The 22,196-nt window shown below is 40.4% G+C and overlaps 1 long non-coding RNA gene across 2 annotated transcripts; it reads right to left on the reverse strand.

The window, feature by feature from the left end:
- Positions 1-607: 607 nt before the first annotated feature.
- LOC104150245 (uncharacterized) lies at positions 608-17,666 on the reverse strand. Of its 2 annotated transcripts, XR_695535.2 has the most exons (4): positions 17,220-17,666; positions 8,925-9,025; positions 6,402-6,531; positions 608-5,659 (listed from the first exon to the last, which is right to left on the reverse strand). It is a non-coding gene; the product is annotated as an uncharacterized lncRNA (long non-coding RNA). The 2 variants fall into 2 exon arrangements; XR_011139804.1 differs by lacking the exon at positions 17,220-17,666 and having other exon boundaries at positions 8,925-9,075.
- Positions 17,667-22,196: the final 4,530 nt, after the last annotated feature.

Genomic DNA, 22,196 nt, shown 5'->3' on the forward strand with positions numbered 1-22,196 from the left:
AGCTCTTCCAAAATATCAGCAGACCAAATGCTATCTGTCATCTAACCATGTACTTCATGAACGAGGGGGAGGGAAGGGCAATCTCTGCAATGTAGTTGAAATGCAAAGAACTGCTGGTTTATAAAGCTGAGGTGAGCCTCTGCATGTAGCATACAGCAGATCAGGGACAAGGTCAATTTTCATTTTCATTTTGGTTTCAGATCATTTGCACTGGGGAGGATATAACTTACTATGCTGTCGATCTATAATTTTCCTCTTCATTTCTTCTCCTATTCCTGATTCGCTATCTTGGTAACTTTAGTCAATTTTTTTCCCAGAAATGATAGTGTAGATCTGTAGCTTTGCAAAATTATGGTAGCAATTTATATCCCCCTAGTATTTAGTTCAATGTGGCACAATCAGTAACAAAAATCATATGATCATTTTCTTAGGGATGTAAAAGGGGAGGGGGCAATTTTGTGACCATTTAAATTGTTTCTTTTTTCTTTTGTTTCATCACCCAGTTTAGTTTAGTATGTTTGTCTTGGAAGAGCCCCTTTAATTTTATTTTTATACAGCTTTTGTATGCAACTCTGACACTCAAAATTATAGATAGCAAAAGCATTACTGAACAATAACTGCTTTTTATTATGGCATCATTCAAACGTTTTAAATGGAACAAGAGAAGCTAAAAAAAGCACATTTCTAGGATTATCATACATTTTAGACTAAACAGTAGAGTAGGCACAATAACATAAAGAAGATTGAAAAATGCCCTTTGTATCACAACTCTTTAAATACTTGCCATTTATGCTAGGAACAATGAGTGAAATAAAAACTTTTGTATGCATTACATAAAAAACCCTGAAAACGGTGACCATGCTATGCCTTGTTTTGTTTTTAATGTGTGGACAACAAATAATAAGAAAATCGCTGAAAAAATCTCTTATGCACAAGTGCCACACTGCTCCACTTTTATTTGAAATGGTCAGGAAGATTTAACACCCTCAGAAACGTTAGTTATTCAAATTAAGGAAGAAAGCTAGTCTCACAGGACTTCTTAAGTGAAGATAAAAATCTTCCCATAAAGAAAACAGATATGCTGGAAAGCCTGAACAGTGAATGCCACCAGTGTCCCTTCCTGGTATTAGAGTTCTTAGAAAGCTTCCAGAGTCAAATAAGGAGCTATAGCCCTAAAAATTGAAAGCCTGCTAAGTGACAGAAAACCTGAAAGCGCAGAAGGTCATGGGGAAGAACATGAAGAAAATTCTCTCATTTTCTCATGCTTGTATAGCAGCACTAGAGGAAATCAGAAATGAGAGCCGGTATGTGGAGAAAGGCTAAAGAAAGTGTGGGAGTCTGAAGGTCCACTGGGAGCTCTAGGCAATGGCAGTGTTAATCATCAAAGTGAAAAGAAAGAAGCAGCCCCAGAATTTATGCTGAGTTTTTGTTCTTACTGTCGTGTTCATCTCTCTCAACCTCAAGCACTTGACGAAGTCAAGTTGAGGAGAATGCTACACCACTTGCATCCACGCCAAAGGATCTCCGAAAAATACGTCTTACATTAAGGACCACAGGTAGGAGCTGAGACTTCAAATCCCTCCTTCCTTGGAATTTCATTTCAGCACTCTGGTCACCTTGCCATTGCCATCACGGTGTCATTTTATTCACTTTAAGGCCAACTTACTTCCCTCATCATTTCAAAACCAAAAAATTTTCATCCATCACTGAGGTCTGCCACCTCCTTCAATCTCTCACGGAAGTGAAGTATAGTGATGATACAGACTAGTCACACTGCTTGGATTTGCCCATGAGGAATAACCAGTTTATTTTCATCTAAACAGGTTTGTGTTATATCTCCCACCTTTTAACTCTCTAAAAACTCTCAGCCTCTGAGGCAGCTTTTCACATGCTCCTCCAAAGCCTGGCTTTCTGACTAGCACTATCTAACACAAGCTTTAAGTGAAATACGTTGGAGGTGTGCTTGCATAAACTAGATATGACAGATGTGCTTGTCAGAAAGATACCAGTAGCATAAACAGATCATTTATTCTCCTGCGTTCACATAAAACTAGGTATGCTGTCCCAAATGCATCATTCTCCCATCAGACAAGGCATCAATTTTAAAGAAATTCACCTCAAACGTTTTTGAGTTCTCTACTCATTAGTTGCTCCTTCTTTGCTAAGGTGCCCCTGACAGCCACTGCATGGAGGCTGTGCAGCATGAAACAATAATGATTGCAAAATTAAAACTTATAATCCTGCTCCAGTGATGCCAATAATGATAAAATTAACTGGATAGATGGGGACCAGGACAGCTTTCATGCTGGTGATTCCCAGCACTGGCGCTGGTTCTGACCACCATAAGAATAAGAATGAGCAAAAATACTCATTTGTAAAGTACAAATGCCAGCTAAAAGGCTCACAGGTTACAGTATTATCAGGAGAGGGAGAGATGCAAGGAGACAGAAATCTTTTCTAAAATATATATTTTTCTCTCAAATAATTCTCCTAGAATAGTATTACTTAAAGTCTTCCCACAGCAAATTATTAAAATTCAATTTTATAAAAGCTATAACTCAGACTAAGTCAAAAGCTGAACACTTTTATTTGATTTTCCTTTCTTTTCTCATTCCTGTCTGAACCTCTGTGCTTTGAATAAAATGAAGACAAGATCTTATTCATCTCTAGTTTTGTTTTTGCAAAACTAAACCTAGACTGATACAGTTTTACAAAATACAAACCTAGCTTCCCAGGTTGAACTGTAGCAGCTTCACACTTCACATAGAATGGATGTAGTGAAAATCTTCATAGCTCAGGTATTTGCAAGCATGTGGACTGCAGTGCGATTGAAACATGCATGCTCTGATCTGACACATCTTTATGTTAGAGTTTAATTAAGACTTTGTATGGTGGAATATGCAAAGTGTTACTGAAGGAGCAAGACACTATGCTGCAGCCGTTTCACAAAAGAATTGCATCCCAGTAATAGTCAAATTCCACCCAGAAGGCTGGCTTTTGGCTCAGAATAGCCTGTCACAACAAGCTAGTGAAGGCTCCTCTCAGGAGGGGACTTGGGGCCATGGTTGAACTTGCAGAGGAAAAAGAGCTGGGAATGTTAGAGGTTGGTACCAAAGACAAATAACAAACTCAGAAAAATCTTTTTGACAAAATCCTCCTAAAATAAGTTCAAAGGCTGACTTACGTCTTTTCATTAATTGGTTCAATTTACTTCAAGCATTCTTATAAACTGCCATGAATATTAAATGATAACAAATATTTACCATTAAACTTGCAGAAATTAGTGTAGAACATGTAGAATGTAGAAATTAAACAAGTAGAAATTAGTTGCAGACTCAGGAATGCTAACCACCAACATGCTAATGGACTCTTCTTGTCCTACCTCATGCTATTACTAGAAGTCTTTGCATTTTCTCTGGAAATAAAAAGCCCCACTACACTTATAACCTCCTAAGCCTGACCACCTCTTCATTTATTTCTGTACTAATTATAGACATTTGCAATATCAAACAAATGATTTGATTAAAAAATAATTGTCACTAGGGAAAGTAAGGGAATGAAAACAAATTGATGATAATGGACATTTTCGTTCATTCCAACCCCAGAAGCAATAAAGAAAGAATTAATATTGGCATGTTCTAGCTCTCTCACTTTGTTTCATATTAACTCATTTCAGCTTCATTAATGGAAGATAAAACTTGAAGCTTTGTTTACACATGACCAAGTAATAATGCTGAACTTCATATAAGAAAAGATAGTACAATTGTGAATGACATCCCCTCGCAAATTGAAGCTATCAGGAAATTTGAGAGCTGGAGGCACAGCCTTCTTATGGAGTAATAAACTCCTCTAGCTGCAGAGAATACATGTAAGTTAATTTAAACCTAAAACATAACTATTAAGCCCATATATTCATCCGAGCAAGATTCAAAAACATGTATCATTTACCAAAACATTTAAATGTCCATTTGTATGGATCTGTGCATCTATATGTATAGTTACATATATAACATGTCTTAGCATAAGCGATTGTATTATACATGAATCCCAGCAAATCTCAATTTACCATATATATAAAAAGACATATTTATAGTATATAGTGTATGTGTGTGCATGTGTGTCTGCATAGTCCATAAGGATGGAGCATTTAAAAATATATTCAGCTGAATCATATGATTTTTAAGTGTTTGTAAATAAGTAATTGCTTTGCAAGGAGAACATACACTCTAATCCTAACACTGAAAATAATTAATGTGTTCCTGTAGCTTAAGTAGCTTAGCATTGTGCTTTTGGCACAACGGCATTATTTTCGTCTCTTGATGCTATGCATATCTGGTTCATGCGGTGGACACACAGCGCACACAGTAAAAACCTGGAGATCCCAAATGAGAAGGCTAAGCACATCTGTGTGAGTCAGAAGCCTCATTTTAGTCATCCAGCTTCCATACTTTTACTAGAGTCTAGGTGTGCATGGTTAGGTTCCTTCCAAACCACATTTTTGTGGAAAACCAAACTGAATGTCTTCCTAAGTGGTTAATGCTACTACAAAATTAACTAATTGGGCCTTAAAATGTCTATCGCATATTTTATGTCCCAGTGCTAATGGTTCATTGGCTTGTATATCATGCCAATGACTTCTTCAGCCATCTGTGTCACTGGAAACCTCTACTCGCAGACAAAACAGAACTCACAGCTCTCCTTGTTGGCAGCTTTTGCTTAATCCATTGAATTGAATCACCTTCTAAACTAACATCCACAATTGGATGAAGGACTGAAGATTCCTGCCTGCTGCCTGTCTATGATACTATGAGTGTCATAGAGAATCCAGAAAACATCTGTATTAGACAACAGAGCAAATGAAACTTTTGTATGCTCAAACTGACAAGAAGATTTGTACTTATTTTTTCTGGCTAAAGTACCTTATATGAATTTATTTACCATTTGCTCAGAAATGCAGGGAGAGAGAAAACATACAAGTAAAGCTCAGCTATGTTTTAACATAATTCAATGTACTCATTTGGGAACTATTCGGCAATATCTCATTCCATGCAGATCATAATTCCCTCTTCTGTCTTTACATTTTTGAAAGTTATTACTATACACACATTCCTTCTTCCCAGTTTTCGCAAATCTCATCCAATCTAGTGCTTTGATTATGTTGCACTTCTGGCAAATGAGAGCACAGGAGCTGAGGAAAAAAGACTCTTTTAGACCATGGTCCCCAACAATAAATACTGGAGGAAGACATGAGGCTCTCACTCACATGGAAGTATGAAATGCCAGGGTCCTCCAATTGCTCTGACGTGGTGCCTTAAATGCCATGTGTGATCTCTTTAGAAAAGTAGTACGGCATGGGAGATTATCAACTTCATAGATTTTACGGGCAACAGATGCTTTAAACACGTACTATCTCAATATTGTAAGCTTAAAAAAAAGTTGAAGAAAGTGTGCGAGACCATCCAGGCATGGATAATGTCACGAGAAGATAAAACAAAGACATCCACCAAGGCAGTTATATCAAGAGAGCAAAAACAGTGAAAAACTGTAAATAGCAAAGACAACGTCTCTCCTTCTGACCATTGCCATTTTACATTTCCCCTCTTCCAGCTTTCGATACACCATTTGCAGTGAATCAAAGAAAAAACGGAGTGTAGTATATCTAGGCAGGAAAACAGAGAAGAGTTATTCAGTACGCAGAGCACAGAATATATGTGAGAGACCTGGACTGTCAGGCCTCCCACTGCTAACCCCAAGAATTGCATTCCAAGTGAAATATGTCAGAAGAACTAAGAAAGGCTACAAAAAAGCACTGCATTTATTTTATTTGTAACCTTTTGTTTTCAATCCTTTATCTTCATGTAAGCAAAACAACCTCTATGTTTTTATTGTTAAATCTGTCTGTTCTCAAGGGATGAGGAAAAACTGGCAAACTTTTGGATGTGCTGTCCCCTTGGCAGCAGGAGATCAGAATACAATTATATGTGCAAGCAGTTCAAGAACTGTGTTCCTGGATGAGCTCAGGCCACACCCCACCAGGCTAGAAAGAGAAATTCTGGGTGCTTGTGCTTCCCAGAAATCCTCTCTGGCATACATAAATAAGTAATTCTTGCTTAAGAGGGGAAAACATCAAAGATCCAGGTAACCCTGAGATGTCACAGCTGCTTCTTTAACTCAAATTGTTGTCAGTTGTCTCAGATGGTTTACAGATATATGAAGCTTAAAGACCATGCTACACCTCCATTAAACTACAGTTCTTCTAAAGTCCCGTCTTTTAAGGAACTCCCCTCACACGTACACCTATAAAATCAATACCTGGATAGGACACGTTTCACCAAGAAGTGCCCGTAGTCAACTCAGAGTTTTACAGTACTATTGAAAACCATGTCAACCAAGCAACTCACCTTGAAGCCAGCCACAACCCCATTTTCAGCAAATGCGAACTCTGTGGCAGATCTTCTGGATTCTGCTCTGGGGCCAATGCTCTGCTTGGAGAAGAGATCTTTGTTTTGCCTCTGAAGATGTTGGCAGGAGCTTGGAAAAAGAAGAGTTTGAACTGTGACCGATGTTTTTACTGGAAAGACTTTCTGAAAGAGAGAGACTTTGCAAAGTTTTCACCGGACATTTGCTGAGTATCAGTTCTTCTTGACAGACAGTACTTTATCTCCGTTTGTCCCACCCTTCATCCTCAGCTTATCCCAAAAGCATATTCCTGGTTCCAAAAGAGGGGCTGGAGCTTGATCTAGTAAGTGAATAAAGATTTTAGATTGGGACCTTAAAATGACATCAGAAGCCAACAGCAAGCCAGTGAAGAAAACAATCCCGATTGCATCAGGACACATTGGTAGATATAGTCTACATGTCTGTGAACTTCCATTACTCCTACCTAGTTATACATTCTTAACTGACTTTTCAAAATTGATATTTTGGGGAATAATTCATAATTTGCAGTTTATTTTGATCCTCCATAATATCATCTTATTTGGGATCAGTAAATTATTAATCTTTTAAAACACTCTGGAGAGTGAGACAAGGGAAATAAACCTTCCAAATCTCTAACAGTCTATACAGATAGGAAAACTACGTGCATTTCGTGACCCTCCTTGGGAGCAAGTTTTTGTGCTTTAATATATTAATTGGGAGTTGGCAGGGGGATCCGAATGTGTAAGTTTATGTGATTCCTGAATACAGACAACAGAGAGGCTGATTGTTTGGTCTGGATGTTTCCATTTCGTTCCGCTTCAGGGAAGAAAGTCCACTTAGGACTTCTTGCTGATGGGCACACACTCAGTATTTCACAAAATAACATCATTAGTACAATGTGGGTCTATATAAGAAGCTGGATCTTCTTTGATGTAAGTAACTTTGCACTTCTGTTTGGAAACAGATGCAAAGAAATCACATAATACATGCCTTAATATCTCCCTAATACTTTAGTTTAACTTCTGTATGTTTAATTTAACTTTCTGTATTGGTCATTCAGGTAGTAAAGCTAAGAAACAAGGCTGACAGGATAATTTTCAAGTTTAACTGTTAGAGCAGAAGAAACCCTGTTCTTTTGGCAGCATCTTCCTGCACAGCTACTCTTACTTTAGGTAATGCTTTTCTCTCTTTGATGTACCTCCTACTCACCAGAAACACTATTCATTGCAAATACAACCCTGGATATATCCTGTCGCTCATAATGAACTCACTCAAAATATCAAAATGTAGTTTCAATATTAAATAAAATGTTATTCATTTCCGCATTTGTCTTTGATGTGTAAAGTGGCATTCAAAGCGCAAACTCCTCACTGGTCAAACCTGAGCAGGGTTAATGCCTACCTTGTCCATCAGTCCATTTATATGATGCAGAGAGGTGCATTTCTTAGTCTTTTTCAATATAGCAGGCCATTAGATTTTCCAATAAACTGAACACTAATCTAAGGAATTTTTGAAGTCATAGACATTTTCTGCAATAGTCAGTTTATGATTTATGTCATACATAACATAAATAATGCAAAGCCAAACATTTAAAAGGTTATGCTAATAATAAGACCTTCCAGAATAAGATATTTATATAGACAACGCAGTTATGTAGTCTAAAGGGTTATACATTTGTGTATACATGGACTTTATCAGAGCTCCACTTTTAGATCACATACCAGTGCAGTATGCCATATAAATCCAGTGAAACTTTTACAAAAAAATCAAAGCGGAGTTACACGTAATTATCCTTGTAGGTCATGCATTCAATTGTTTTGCTGGGAATTAATTAAAGAGATGGCTTCCCACAATTTAAAAGAAAGAATTGTAAATACCTAAATGCCTGATCCAGTTTTCAGTAAAGCTGTCAGAAGCTCACAGTGCGGAGAGGACAGAAGTCCTACACACATAAAGCTACGCTTTAACTGGCAGAAGGCTACAGTTCACAGGACCAGCTTCAAAGTACACAAAAGCCATTTTCTGTTGATTTCAGTGAGCTGCAAGCCCCTGACATGGATGAAGACGTTGTCTAACTGATTTGGAGTTTTTCTTATGAGAAAGAGGGCTCTTTCAATTGAAATCAAGCCAGTACCACTTCTGGCCACTTTCCAGTCTGGGGATCCTTCTTGGGGCCACAGAGGCAGCTCCCATCCCTGCGCCAGCCCGTCCTCCCGCTGCCTCCCCCTTCCCCTTCCCACAGCCTCGCTCTTCCCGTGCCCGGGGCAGCAGCAAGGCTGAGTCCCTCGCAGAGACAGCACTCAGCTGCCTGCGCAAAGAGCTGCTCCTCGGCCCCTCCAAACGAAAGACGGTGAGCCAGACGGATGGGCCGCAGAGATGACAGCCAGCCTGCGGCAGGCCAGCTGGACCAAACTATCACAAAACCATTGTAAGAACTCCTCTGTTTTCTCATATTAGACAGCGTTAAGAAAGTTCAAAATCAAAGTGAAACAATTCCAGCTTACTGTAAAGCAGTATTTCTGTAGATTCAGCTTCATTAATCAATCACCTTTCTTCCAGTACACCCCAGTACGGTGTTGCTCTTAATGGTGAAAGGAGGAAACTGCTAGAAAGAGCAAAAGTTTGGCTGTAAGTCCTACGCACTGCGTCTCCACTGCAGGCCAAGATAAGCACGCCTGCCTTGCTCCCCAGCGGGATATTGAGATCAGCGCCCGCATGAGCCTTCTACTGATAAAACAGAAAACAGGGAGGAGCTATAGCTACTGACACAAAGCCAACACACAAAACTCACACAGTAATTAAAATAAAGTGTAAAAGAGGCAAAATTTGAGTGTACGTGTGTGTGTGTGTGTGTATACATACAGGCATAGTCCTGAGAATTTTTATCAGCTGCCATTATTCAGCTCTTTCTTCCTGTTATCAAGCTTAGTAGCTGCGTCCTGGGAGAAAAGTGCCTCCCCCCATCCCACAGTATGATTCACCTTCATTGCAGAGCTGTCTCTTAGCCCTCTCTGTAAAATCAGTTTTGGTACATACACTGCATCTGGAACTCCTCTCAGGCAGCTCAGGCCCCTGAGCAATGCAGAGTCAGGAGCACCACCATGTGGCACCTGGCAGAGAAAAAAATAAAGTGTGACTGCAACTGAAACAGCAACTGCTGCGACACAGGAAAATCTGGTGAGGGAAAGTTGCTATAAAAAGGGACAACGCTTTTTTTCTTTCTTTCTTTTCTTTTTTTTTTTTTTTAAGATAACTACAGCTCTTTACCTGGGCCAGATTAAAAAGAAAAAAAATTAAAATAGCAAATAATGCAGATAGCTGATATGTAGTATATTAGGCAATCTGTAGCATCCTTCAGAAGATTTAAGCTGTGCAGCATGTGCAGGTGTAGGACTGGGGAGGGGAGCTGTCTTGTGCTCTTAGGTTTTTTTTGTTTTTTTTTTTTAAACAAAGATTGTTTTATAATATGGCAGTGAAGATTTAGTTGCTATAGTTACATTTCATAAAACATTGCCTGGAATACTGCTAAATTTGGCTTCAGAGGCACCCATGATACAATAATGTTTGTCACAAGGATGTGGCAGCTTGTCTTCTGAGGGCAATCGTTCATCCCTGTGACACGCTGAATAAGGTACCAGTGTCAGATATGCCTGCGTGTAGAGGTGCCCAATGACAGATCTAGCATACAGCATAGTTTTCTCATTCACAGTAACAAGCTCATCTTTTCAAACTGGATGACTTTTAATTTGGATTAAGGGGAAAAAAAAAGATAAGACAAAGACGAGCCAAAGCTAAACCTCTATGCCAGAGAGCACAGCAGTGGTATGATTGGTAAGATGCTGGGATGCTACAAAACAGCTGCTTTCCACAAAACACAGTCTAGGAAGCACTTGAAGGCACAGTATATGAATTACATATAGCGAGCTTATTTAGCTATATACATCACAGCTGTGTAGCATCTTTCCCTTCAATTTCTGCTCCTTCCCCTCTCCTTTCCTCCCCCATCTGTTTCTGAAAAGGATGCATTTCTTTTCCTAATCTGTTTTTACTGTCTTTTCTCTATATTGCTGGCTTTCCTCTTGGTAGAAAGAGAGGTTGTGTGTCCTACAGAGGTTTGTTACAATGTGGCACAATTTAGACAATATCTGCAGGCTGCAGAAGGAGAGATCATGGCACCTGGTCTTCTGGATAACAAGTTTCTCTCATTTTGCACTATCAGAAATGAATAGGATGCCTGGGCAGTAGTGAACTCCTGCCAGCCTCCATCAAATCTTGCTCTATTTTAAAATAAGCACCTTTGTGCTTCCTCCCATTCTTCCTTTCACTGTCTCAGAAACATCTGCAACCTGCTTCATTGTTGTTTCACCAGTCTCCTTAGAGCACTGCTGTTCCCGATGTCTGTATAACACAAAAATGGTTAAGCTTCTGCTGGGCTGAGGACACTGCCTAACGTGTTAACTAATACCACCACTTTACTTCTGGTATTCCCCATCTGCCTGTTGTAGCTTATACCTCAAATGTAAATGCAGAGGGAGGACCATCTTTTTTTCTGGGTTTGGACAGCTTCTCCAGCTGTAAGGCGCTGCAAAGCAACACAAATATTTCAGTGGGTGCAGCTTCATCAGATCCAGCCTGACTGGACAACAAAGGAGAGCTACAATTAAACTATTACTTGTTTTAACTGCAAGTATGTGGGGAGAAATGCAATAGAAGTGACTAGTTCCTAAAATATAGAGCTAAGAGAAATCTTACACATGTATGCATTTTTTATAACAGTGATGAAATATTGTTTCCCAATTTTTTCTACACACAAGTCAAACAGTGTAACTAAACCTGGTGTTTCCATTAACTGAAAAAGTGCCATACTTTAATAAACCAGGCTACATAATCTAGGACTGTCCTACTCAAATGCTGAACTGGACCCCTCATTCAGACTGCTGGTGATTTTATTCAGAACTTGCCCAGGTCCCAGCCATATGACACGTTGCTGTGGACCACGTACATTTCTTACCTCTCTCCCAATTTCTTGGGATGCGACAGATGGGTCAGGCTGCTGAAGGCAGGCTCCAACTCTGCAAAACAGCAGTGGTGTGTCACTGCTGGTGTTAAAAAGCTAACTGCCGTTTTGCTCCCTCATAGGCTGCTAGAGCTCCCAAGAGCAGGCTTGCCTCCTTCTGCAAGGGGCTAGCTAGGCATGTCCAAGCAGCAGGCTGTCATCCAGCAAGAAAAGCAAATATTGTTCTCTGGTAAGGCTATAACTGCTGCACAGTTTGCAGCAACAACAAAACCCCTTGAGCCACCCCTTAAACAAGTATTATACAATTAGTGCAACAAACTATTATGCCTCCAAAAAAAACCACCCATGCGTACATGTCTTACTTCTCCGTAGCACCTACCTGTAATGAATTGATTGTTCTAAATTCAAGATGCTGTGACATGGATTTTGATAAAATTTAACTAGCTCTACTCCAGTCTCCTACGTTCGCAATGTGCTAAAAGAAGTATCCGGTACAAAGTATCAAGGGTCTGATCTCATTTACAATAGGCTATGTCAGGAATTACTCTCGAGACCAGAGCCAGAAACATAAAATAGGAATCACAGGGTGTCTACAGAGAAAGACACCTTAACTGTTGCAGCTAACAACAATTAAACTTCAACCAGTGATTTTCATATTCTACTTGAACTTGATGACAGAATTTTAGGTCTTGGCCACTTTCTACTAAGCGCTTGAAAAACACACATTAGAAACCAGTCACTGGTCCAAAAAGAAAATGGGACAGCAGAGGTCGAGCGACTGGCTTCAGGTGAGGCAGACCTGCCGGCCAGACGCTGCAGAGTTGGGACTCGGCCCAGCACGGCCCAGCTCCTAGGCCCGTGTGCTTGCTGCTGCAATCTGCTACCTCCCAGCTTCGCTCACATCAGCACCCCAATGGCTAGAGACGTATCTGAGATCCTTCCACTGTCACTGCTTCCTAGTTATGGCCAGAGATCACAAAGGAGCAATGTTTCTCAAGAGATTCCTAGGTTTTCTGCTGTTACTCCCAGGTGGAGATAGTCTTTCTTTTCTTTTTTTTTTTTCCTTCCATCCTTTTTGAGAAACATTTTGATACTTCTTCTTCGAAGACCAGCTTGGTTCTGGAAATACAGAGGTTTGCAGCAACGGCAAATAGCCAGACAAATATCAGTTAACACCACGTTTCCGACAACTTCTGAAATGTTTGGCTCAGGTGTTTAACGCTAGGCACAGTGGAAAACCACCTGCTTACACACGCACAGCAAGTGTTTCGAGTATAGCTGGCAGTAATTTTCCTGAATGGAATTTGGGAAATGCCGTCACTAAATGCAGTAGGGGCGAGGGCTCATGGGCGCCCTGAAGCTTGCCTCTCTCTGCAGAATATTTAACTACTGTTCATTACCGTTTCCAAAGGTTGCAAGAGATGGAGAAAGACTGAACATCATCCTAAAATATAATATATTGTATCTATTTTAATGCCTTAAGCAAAAGATGTCTTCAGTGGGCACGTGGCAGAGAGGGGCAGTTTCTCTCTCCCACATTGCAGTTCTTTTCCACTTCCCCTTCCCCACTAAAGCTTAAATCCCGGCAATAGCAACGATTAAAAAGGAAATATGAACATATGGGCTTTTCTAACTGCTGCCCTGCTGTAGCTTATTAAAATAATAATACACTTTATTTATGTAGCACCTGTCTGCAAAAGCATCCCAGACACTTTAAATACAGAGCAGATGATAAAAATAACTATGCACAAGAGTAAAACAGAAATCATTAAACATAATTCAAAATAATAAATACAATCAATGTGCCTTGAAAGCAGCATTATGCATTAAAATAATCCTATGAAACTAACTTTCTAAAAGAGCTGTTTTCAAGCGCCTTTTGGAGTCCCAGGAGGAAATTCAGTCCAACGCAGCAAAGCCACAAGAACAAAGAGACAGACAGTTTTGTCAGCTTTTGCAAACAGTGTTAAAGCAACACATTTTTAAGCTCTCAGAGGAAAAGACTCGGTGACTGTTATTAACATTACCTTAGTGCCTAGGAGGTAAGAGCAGTCAGGACCAGAACTCTATTACAACAAACACTGTACAAATTTATAACAGATGCCTCGATGCACAGGGCGAGCCCCGTCCTGGGATATGAATTGCTCCCGCCACCCACTGCAGGACTTTCCCCGGGACTGGTGACAGCTCACGCGTCAGATCCTGAGGTCCTTAGTGTCATTCAGTCAGAAAGGGCCATCACAAAGAGTGAAAAATGTCCACGCCACATAAAAATGGGAGGGAAAGGAAAGCAGGCAGCAAGAGACAGGGGATTGCTTCCACCAACTCAGTCTGCAAGGCAGTGCCCAAGGCAGAAATATAACTGAGGTCTCCCGCGTCTCAGGTTAAACCCCTGTTCCTTAGACTCAAAGAGAGTTGCAGAAGAGACTGTTAATACGAGAGCACACCTGTGAATCAAATTGTTATGAGACCACTTCACCCAAAAGGAAAATACGATGTGGTGCATAATTTTACTTACAGCTTATAAAGTGGATTCAGCAGCAGATGAGCAGAATCTCATCTTCCTTTCTGCAACTGCATAATTATAATAATCACTGCATTTTGTGCAAGCTGTATCTATCAGGTCAGATATTCAAGTAGTTCAGCAAAAGCTTGTTACAGTCTGGCCTTGAACTCAAGCAAGTGAGCATCCAGTGAAATACTACGACCATGGAAAGTGAGGCCCAAACAGTCTTCCTCAGATGGCAGACCCCAAGCCTGAGGGTCTGCCCTGAGATTAAATCTCAGCTCTTAGTATATCAGTATATCTCTTCGATATTAAGCATCTTACAGAAAATGGATGCCCTCACATTTCTTCCCCAGCCCCTCTGGCCTCTCTCCCAGCCAGTCCCTGTCAGTTCTGAGCGACCCAGTTTTGAGAACACAAGTAAACAGGTCTGTGACATATCTCTCCCGCTGCTGTTGCAAAACAAGTAGGAGGAAATGTTGCTGCCTATTATCAGGAGTGTCGAGGGCCAAATTTCACCAAGAGATCTTTAAAAAGGCAAAACTGAAAAAAATGAAGTGTGCTGAGGCTACCAGTGACCCCAAGACGCCTGCAGTGCTTCTGAGGACTCCCCTATAGATCTAGGCAGCTCCAGGCTGCTCTGATTATAAACAACCCAAAACATCTCAACTGACAGAATAACCACCTGGCAGAAGCCCTACTGTCTAGTGACCCACAGTACCAGACGCTACTGAAATCTGAAAATACTAACAAGGGCTTTTCTGGCCCTCTGTGATAAGAAAGTCATTACTGAGTGACAAGAGGAACCTGTGACCCAACTGAAGCCAGACTGAAACTCTCTGTATGAATCAATGCTCTTCATAAACAAACATCCACGAATCTGGAGACAGAGCAGGATATTGCTATTTCACCAGTTTTGTGGCATTTAGATCACTATCCCTGGCTGAAATAAGGAGCATAAAAATGAATAAAATGATTAAGATCTACATATTACACCTCTGCTGTCTTTTGATTTTTCAAAACCACATTTCTTCATGAATAATGCTAACAATTTTGCTAACAAACTGATCTTTGGAGACAATAGTTCTGTGTTATTTACAGTGCCATAGCAACTATAATGCATGAGGCAGTCCACAGTCTCAGAGAAGTTCGAAAAGACAGATGTGCAATAGAGAAAGATCTCAAAAAACCAGAAATAAATGTCTTTTTCCTCACATTTCACCCACATAGGGTAATATTTATCTCTCGCTACACTCAGCTCTTCTTACAGAACATTTGCAGATGTAGTCAGATCATTTAATCTAAGGCATAAAACGTGGGCACCTTACACAGGAATACAGTTTCCCAGGGGATCACTAGCGAGGGGTATGCGCTACCAGCGCGTAATGCGGAGCATCCGCATTAGGAGTACGCCTTTGTAATTAGGACAAACTCCTGCATTTGATTCCTTAAAGTAGGCCTTGCGAGTATCTTCTTTTCCTCTTTAAACTCAATCCAAACCACAGTGCCATCTAAGAGGCAAGGACTGTTCAAAGGTAAAAGTAATGCCAGGGCATAAACTTTGGCTGCTGTATTAACTCTGTCAACAACGGGTGAAGCCAGGTCGGAAGGAACATTTCCCCATGTCACCTGGAGCGGGGTGGAAAACATAGCACAAGATCATCACAGTGGCTGTGGTCCTGCCCCAGCATGGCTGACCGGAGGGCAGGTTATTGTCCTTCTGATGTTATCACCAGCTTGTGGCAAAGGGGAGAGACTCTGTTTCCCATACCATTTATTTTGGGAATAAGATTTTAGAGCAGTGACAACTTTTTCATCAATTCCTCCCAAGATTTGTTTCCACCATTTGAAGATACTGGCATATATCTCTGCCCAATAGTGGTGAGATAGAGATTTGTGCAGTGCTTTCCCCAAGTATAAGTGGGCAATTGCATATGAGTCATCTGTTTTCCAAAGTCCCATTGTTCATGTTTCAGAAACTATTCAGTCTAAAGGATTATGTGTCCACGGTTAACAATATACTGATGTTTACTTCACATTTTTCCACCACCCACATTTACCAGCAAAATTACGTGCTGTGGCAGCTGTGCATAGAAGCCTCATTCCCATAAGGCAAATATTATTCTGCTTACTTTCAGACAAACGAAATAGATTCAAGGAATTAGTTTGACGTGATTTAGTCTGCATGATTTGCAGGTTTAAGGTACAGCTAAAAAAACTCCAAAACAATAACACTTATTGTACAACATGAAAAAGAATGAATAAAAATTCAAACAGCAAATCAGTAAGTGCAGTTCTCAACAGGGTTGAGCTCAAATCCCCAGAGGCCACACACTTTCTAACAGTAAAAAAGACATAGCCAAATCCCCAGCTATAGTTAGTGGGGGCACATCTCATTTTCCAAAGCCATGCAGGCATGCATTTCCATAGACTCCTGCCTCGGCATTCTCCTGGGACTCCTGGGCTGGGGAAGCGAGGGCTCAGTCCCGGGGCAGAAAATCCCTATTCCCATGCCTAGGGGCAGCTGGAAGACAGAGGGCATGAACCTCACCAGGGTCACAAAGTGGTTCCTGCTCCCTGCATGCTCAACATTGGCTTCAGTGTTCATGCTTGTGGCCCATTTCAGAGCAGTCACAAATTTAGAGCTGACCTTCCCCCTCTAAATAAAATACCTAAAGATATATCAGACGCAAACCACCAACTACCATGCAACATTTTAAACTATCAGTTCACTCTCTTTTGCTCCAGTGCAAACAGACCAATACAACGTGGACAGGAAAATAATGCAGTCATCCAGGAAGTTTCTCCCAGTAGAGGAGAAGTTCCCAGTCTGAACAGCAACCAAAACATCTCTCGTACGTAGCCTTTCAGAAAGGGGAGTGAGTTGTAGCCCAAATTCCCCAAGGAATGCAGAGAAGCCACACTGTGACAGCCTTAATCTTTACCGTCACAGGGCAACACAACGTGCTGAAAAAAGAGATCAAAGAGCCTAGGGCAGAGCCCAGAACAGGGCCTAACACAGTCAATTGTTAGAAGCAGCAACGAGTGGGCTTACTCATTTCTACATATAGTTTATTATTATGAATTAAAGACCTATGATTTTTTTTTTGCCCCAGGAAAGAATTCCAGCAAAGGGAAAGAGGATTTGCCTGGAACATATTTGCGATTCAGTGGTCTCAGGGCTGAGGCTAGCGTAAACACCTTGTGCAGGGATAGGACAATGACCAGGTCTAGAAATAAAAAAATAAGTAAGAGGTCAAAACAACTTATGCTTACTTCTCCCATCATCAGAGCTGCAGAGCTCAGCCCGGGATCTGTTCCACTTGCTTTACAATTCATAATCCAGAAAGATGCACAGTGGGTCGTGTGCTTCCACTGGCAACACGTTCTCCTTCGAATTCATCCTTTGATGCATCCAAGCACAGGCTGACACTTGAGGTGCATCAGGCTCCAGACCATCTCCGTTACTGCGCCGTTGCAGAGGAAAGTCCTCACAACCCTCCTGGCCCTGAAGCTTCTCTGTCTTCCTCCTCATTCTCTTCGAGTCTCATTTCTGTGTGTGCTGTATCCCTATGGTAACCTGCAAAACGATAGCATAAATAATGCAGAGAATATGCTAGCATGTCTTACTTTCTCTCAGACACTCTAGAAAAAAAGAAAGCAATCATGAATGCCATTTCAGCCAGCCAAAATGGCACAAAGTGCTCATAACATATCAGTGAATCTAGCCCACTGCATGTGCAGATAATTCTGTAACTGAGCTGCCAGCTAGTTCCTAATCTACCTTTTACAGACGAACGACTCAGTGAGCAGTGCTACTTTTTCAGCTTCCCACAAGAGAGAAATCCCTCTCCTGAAAGGCTTCCAGCACTGCTTAAAAGTTCTAACAGGGCAAAGAGCGCTCAAAAAATACCGTTCCCCAGCTCCAGGAAACGCAGAGAAGCATATACAAATGGTAGAAAGCATTCTATGTCTCCCATTTCAAAGTTTCAGATTTTAGATTTTATCTTGACTTACTTCATTACATTATTTCTTTAGACCAATCTCCACTAGTAAAATTACTATTAAAAGATCTCCTCTTCTGGTATGGACAGCAATAAGTAACATTTTCAGAGAATGATTATATTTTATTTTCTCATCACAGCTTAAAAGAAACTATTATAAAGTGCAATGATCACTGGTAGAGAGGATTTTTGGAATTAGCACAGATGTAATACGGAATTCATTTTTTAATCTTCAGTTTTATCTGTAAATACATTCACATAATCAAGGTGTATATCTCTCATTTTGCAGCTCAGTGCTAATAAAAACAGACTAGAGAGGGGTACAATGATAAAAAAAAAAAATTCCTTTCCAAAGGTGGAAAATGACACAGAAGAGTCATAATGAGTTTTTACACTGCAGAGTCTTTCTTCAACTACTCAGGAGATAAGGATGACTTGAGGATTTTGTCATTCAATTGCAAATTAAAGCATCACTTCACTTACAGCAGGATCAGGCACTGAAATCACTTGTCAGGAGTTTGACACTTATAAGAGCTTCAGTGTCTGGAACTCATCGTATCTTTTCCTGCCGACTTGTGCGCCTGCATGAAGCTGCTCTGTGCACTCAGCCATTAGGGTCTCAGTGGAGCTGTTAGTCCAGCCAGAAATATTTTCAATAAAACGGAATGAGGAGGAGAATGAAAAGAGGGAGCACAGCTCTATGCTGATTTCCTAGCTTGGGATCAATAATTTTGCATTCAACCAAAATGATATAAAGAACTGTGATCCCTTATGGCTATCAGCTGTGCATATTAAGGAAATATTTTATATATGCACAGAGCATTTTTAACTTCAAAGATGCCAGTTAAGGAAAGCGTCACTACTCAGGACATACAAAACAATCCGACTGGTGCCAGTTCTTCTCTGGCTTAATACCCTAAGGGCTACAGCAATTTCCTCAGATCTAAGAGTGTTACTTTTAAATTTCTCTTTTTCCTGATGGGTTATTTCTCCCACATTCAAGCCCAGTCATGTGCCTATACACTATTTGGGAGATTGGGATGCATTCCTCCACCTTGCCAGTTGCCTTTGCTATTTTTTTCTATGCAAAGATTTAAAATGAACTGAAACAGAGACCAGAAACCAAGTTCTTCCCCCATTACTGAATTGCATCCCAAGGAACCTTTCTGCCCAAGTATCCATTCTATTTACTGTCTGTGGCCTAAAATAAATATTTAATTTTTTTCATGTGACCTGTAATGGCTTCAGTAGCAGAGGCTGAGAGAATCCCAACCATGAAATGCCCTGCTACTTGGAATTTAGGACACTATGGTAGAAGATATGACCCAGTCCTCGAGTCCCCTCAGCAACTGAGGGACTGGATGCTTTGTCTCCTATAATCCAAGTTACTTTTCTAACCATTGAATTGAAACAATGACATGCCCTTCTTTGATTACTCTGCTTTGTTTGAGGGCTGATCTTGTAGATCTAGGCCTGGTGGAAAAATCAGGAAAGGAAATACATAGCTAACTCATGCCCCTCAGTGAGAGTCTTAAGCAACTCAGAAGTGAGAGAAAATAGTGAGGGTCTTTTTGTTTGTTTTCCTGGATATTTACATCCAGTCACCAAGTGGACAGGCAGCCTTCAAAGTATATGTTTTGAGATCAAGATATCTGATTCTTAACATACATCTAGCACTTTAAATGCTTTCTTGAAGCAAGATCAAAATTACTTTACAGAACTATATTTAAAAAAACTGTAGAATTTAGCCATGCATGGGAATATAAACAGGAGCAGAGAAATTGCTGCCAACCGTATCAGGACTACCTTGCACTCTTAAAACAAGTACAATAACATCTTTTCAATGTCAATAGTAAAAGAAAGCTTTTAACATCAGCTCTGAAGGACCTGACAGGAAAAAAAAAAAGCATAACACTAAAAATAGTACAAACTGCTTACTACGGATTACTTAGGAAAACGGTAAATAGAACTAACGCAGAGCTCCAAAGGTTTCCATTCCTAATTCCAGAAACCCTAGGGGCTGCCAACTGCAATCACAAAAAGCATGAAATCACAAAACACACGGTTTCAGTTTTAACAATAAAAGCTGGGTGAATTTCCTACCTATCTGTTCAAGCACTGACAGGTGGTTGGAAGCAAACTCCATGCCTAAACTAGCAAGACACTCCCTTAGTAGCTTAGCAAGTCACAAGATGCAACATTATTTCAAAAAGCAGAGAGTGCTCTGTCCTTTTTACCCCTTAGGCTCTACCGATTACCAAGAAGTCCCCTGCAGTAGAGGCAATCTTTTTCTCCATCTCCTAGTCCTAAACATCCACGACTGCCACAATCCAGCTGTTCCAAAATAAAGAACTCCGGCTCAGGCAAAGGAAGGTTTACAAGGGGACTAAAGCCATGAGTCACCTCCATTGGTGTCTCCATTGGGGTCTTCCCAACATCCTATTACCATCATCAGTGAGGTTACTCCAGAGCACACAGCAGGAGAGCCACTGCCATGTGATGAACACATCTGGATTTGCCCACCTAAGAAGTGCATCAGTATATGCCCCGCCCATCATCTGTGCACCCATGCAAGAGCCACAAGGCATCTGCAAAAGTAAGTTCTTACTACTGTTGTTGAGAAAAAAAAAAAAAGAAGAACACAAAATCTGTTCAAAGAAAGTGTTCAATTTCTTAACATGCCAATTGACTTCATCAAAATATTTACTGCTTGGCATTTTATTAGGTTTGATATTTTGCAATAAGCTGAAATTTATCTATAAACGGTCCAACTTGACGATCTACTCCCTTGGAGAAAGTAACCATATTCTCCTATGTGCAAAAGCCTCTGACTTCTAGTAGACCTCAGGCAGAGAAACAAAGCTGAAAAATGCAGTGTACCACTCACTCACAAGGTCAGATTTTACAACAGCAAAGACTTCTAAAACCACTATGCCTGAATTTTTGACACGTGCCATAAATTATAAGGATTCTTGCTTCAAGAAAAGATTTTTTTCCCAAAGCAACGCTAAACGTATCATCCTGCATTGAGATCAAGTCAGGGAGAAGGAAGGATCTGCACACTATGGTGCTAGCAATGAGGACCAAAAAAAAAGAGAGGAAGAACGTACAAGCCAAGAAAACCCTTAATGTCAACCAAGGGAGTAAAAAATTAACCAGATGAATTCAGAATGTTGCTAGAAGGAAGGTAGGCCTCTTTTTCTTCTTTTTCTTCCTATCTTTGCCTTTTTTCAGCCTTCTTCAGAGAAGCAGTCAGTGGTACTCCTAGTACTGCATTGCTTAGTTACCTGCTTCAGCATATGCTCAATCAGCCACTGAAACATGTGGCCCAGAACTGTGAGAGACAGAATGCAGCTATAGTCCAGAGAGTTATTTTTACTGTTTATTCTTATACTTCCTTTGCTCTTTCTGAACCCATTGTATCAAGTAGCATTCTACTTGAGAGTGATATTCACTAGCTGAGGTAAATACATTCACATTTCCAAAGGAAAAAATCTTGCCTGCACATGATTTCCAGAGCCCTGTAGAGACGAAAGAATATCTGATTCTCTTCATAGATTCTCTTCAAGGACACAAGAAGAAGGGAGAGAAAAATCAGGGAATCTGCCTATCATTCAAGGGAAAATCAAAGCCGTGAAAGACAATGGAGACATGATCGAGAGAGCTTATTTAGTTCACTCCAAAGTCTCAGTATCTGATTGCAAGCACTGCCAATAGGATTACTGAACTCTTTCCAACATCTTTTTGCTCTGGTGCTTCTCAGAGGAGCCTTGTCTTGTGTCCGACCAATCAGAGGAACAAATCATGATAAATTTCATTTTGAAGGCCATTTTAAATCTCAGGAAAATGATAAGAATCATCAAACACACACAGACACCACATATTATCATCTTTCAAGAGGAAATATTTTGGGTATGATTCCAAAAGATGGGCTCAGAACATTTGCTGCCTTGTGGATTTGTTAAGATGAAGAGCTACAATAGAAAGTCCTGAGTGAATTTCAAATGTCAGAGGTTATAAATTGCAAGTACTGCAAAGGAGACACTACATATAACTGGTTCAGTTTCACAACAGCATGCATGTCAGACACAGCTATAATCATATTGTTTCTTAGAAAATATAAAGATACAATTTTGAGAGCTGGGTCAGATATAAAATCAATACTTTTATTACCAGTTGCGCAAAAAACATATCATGATTCGTATTTGCTTTTACTGTTGGGTAGTACCCATGAAACCTTTGAAAGCGT

The sequence above is a fragment of the Struthio camelus genome, chromosome 2 (assembly GCF_040807025.1).
Source record: "Struthio camelus isolate bStrCam1 chromosome 2, bStrCam1.hap1, whole genome shotgun sequence".
Classification (NCBI taxonomy): domain Eukaryota; kingdom Metazoa; phylum Chordata; class Aves; order Struthioniformes; family Struthionidae; genus Struthio; species Struthio camelus.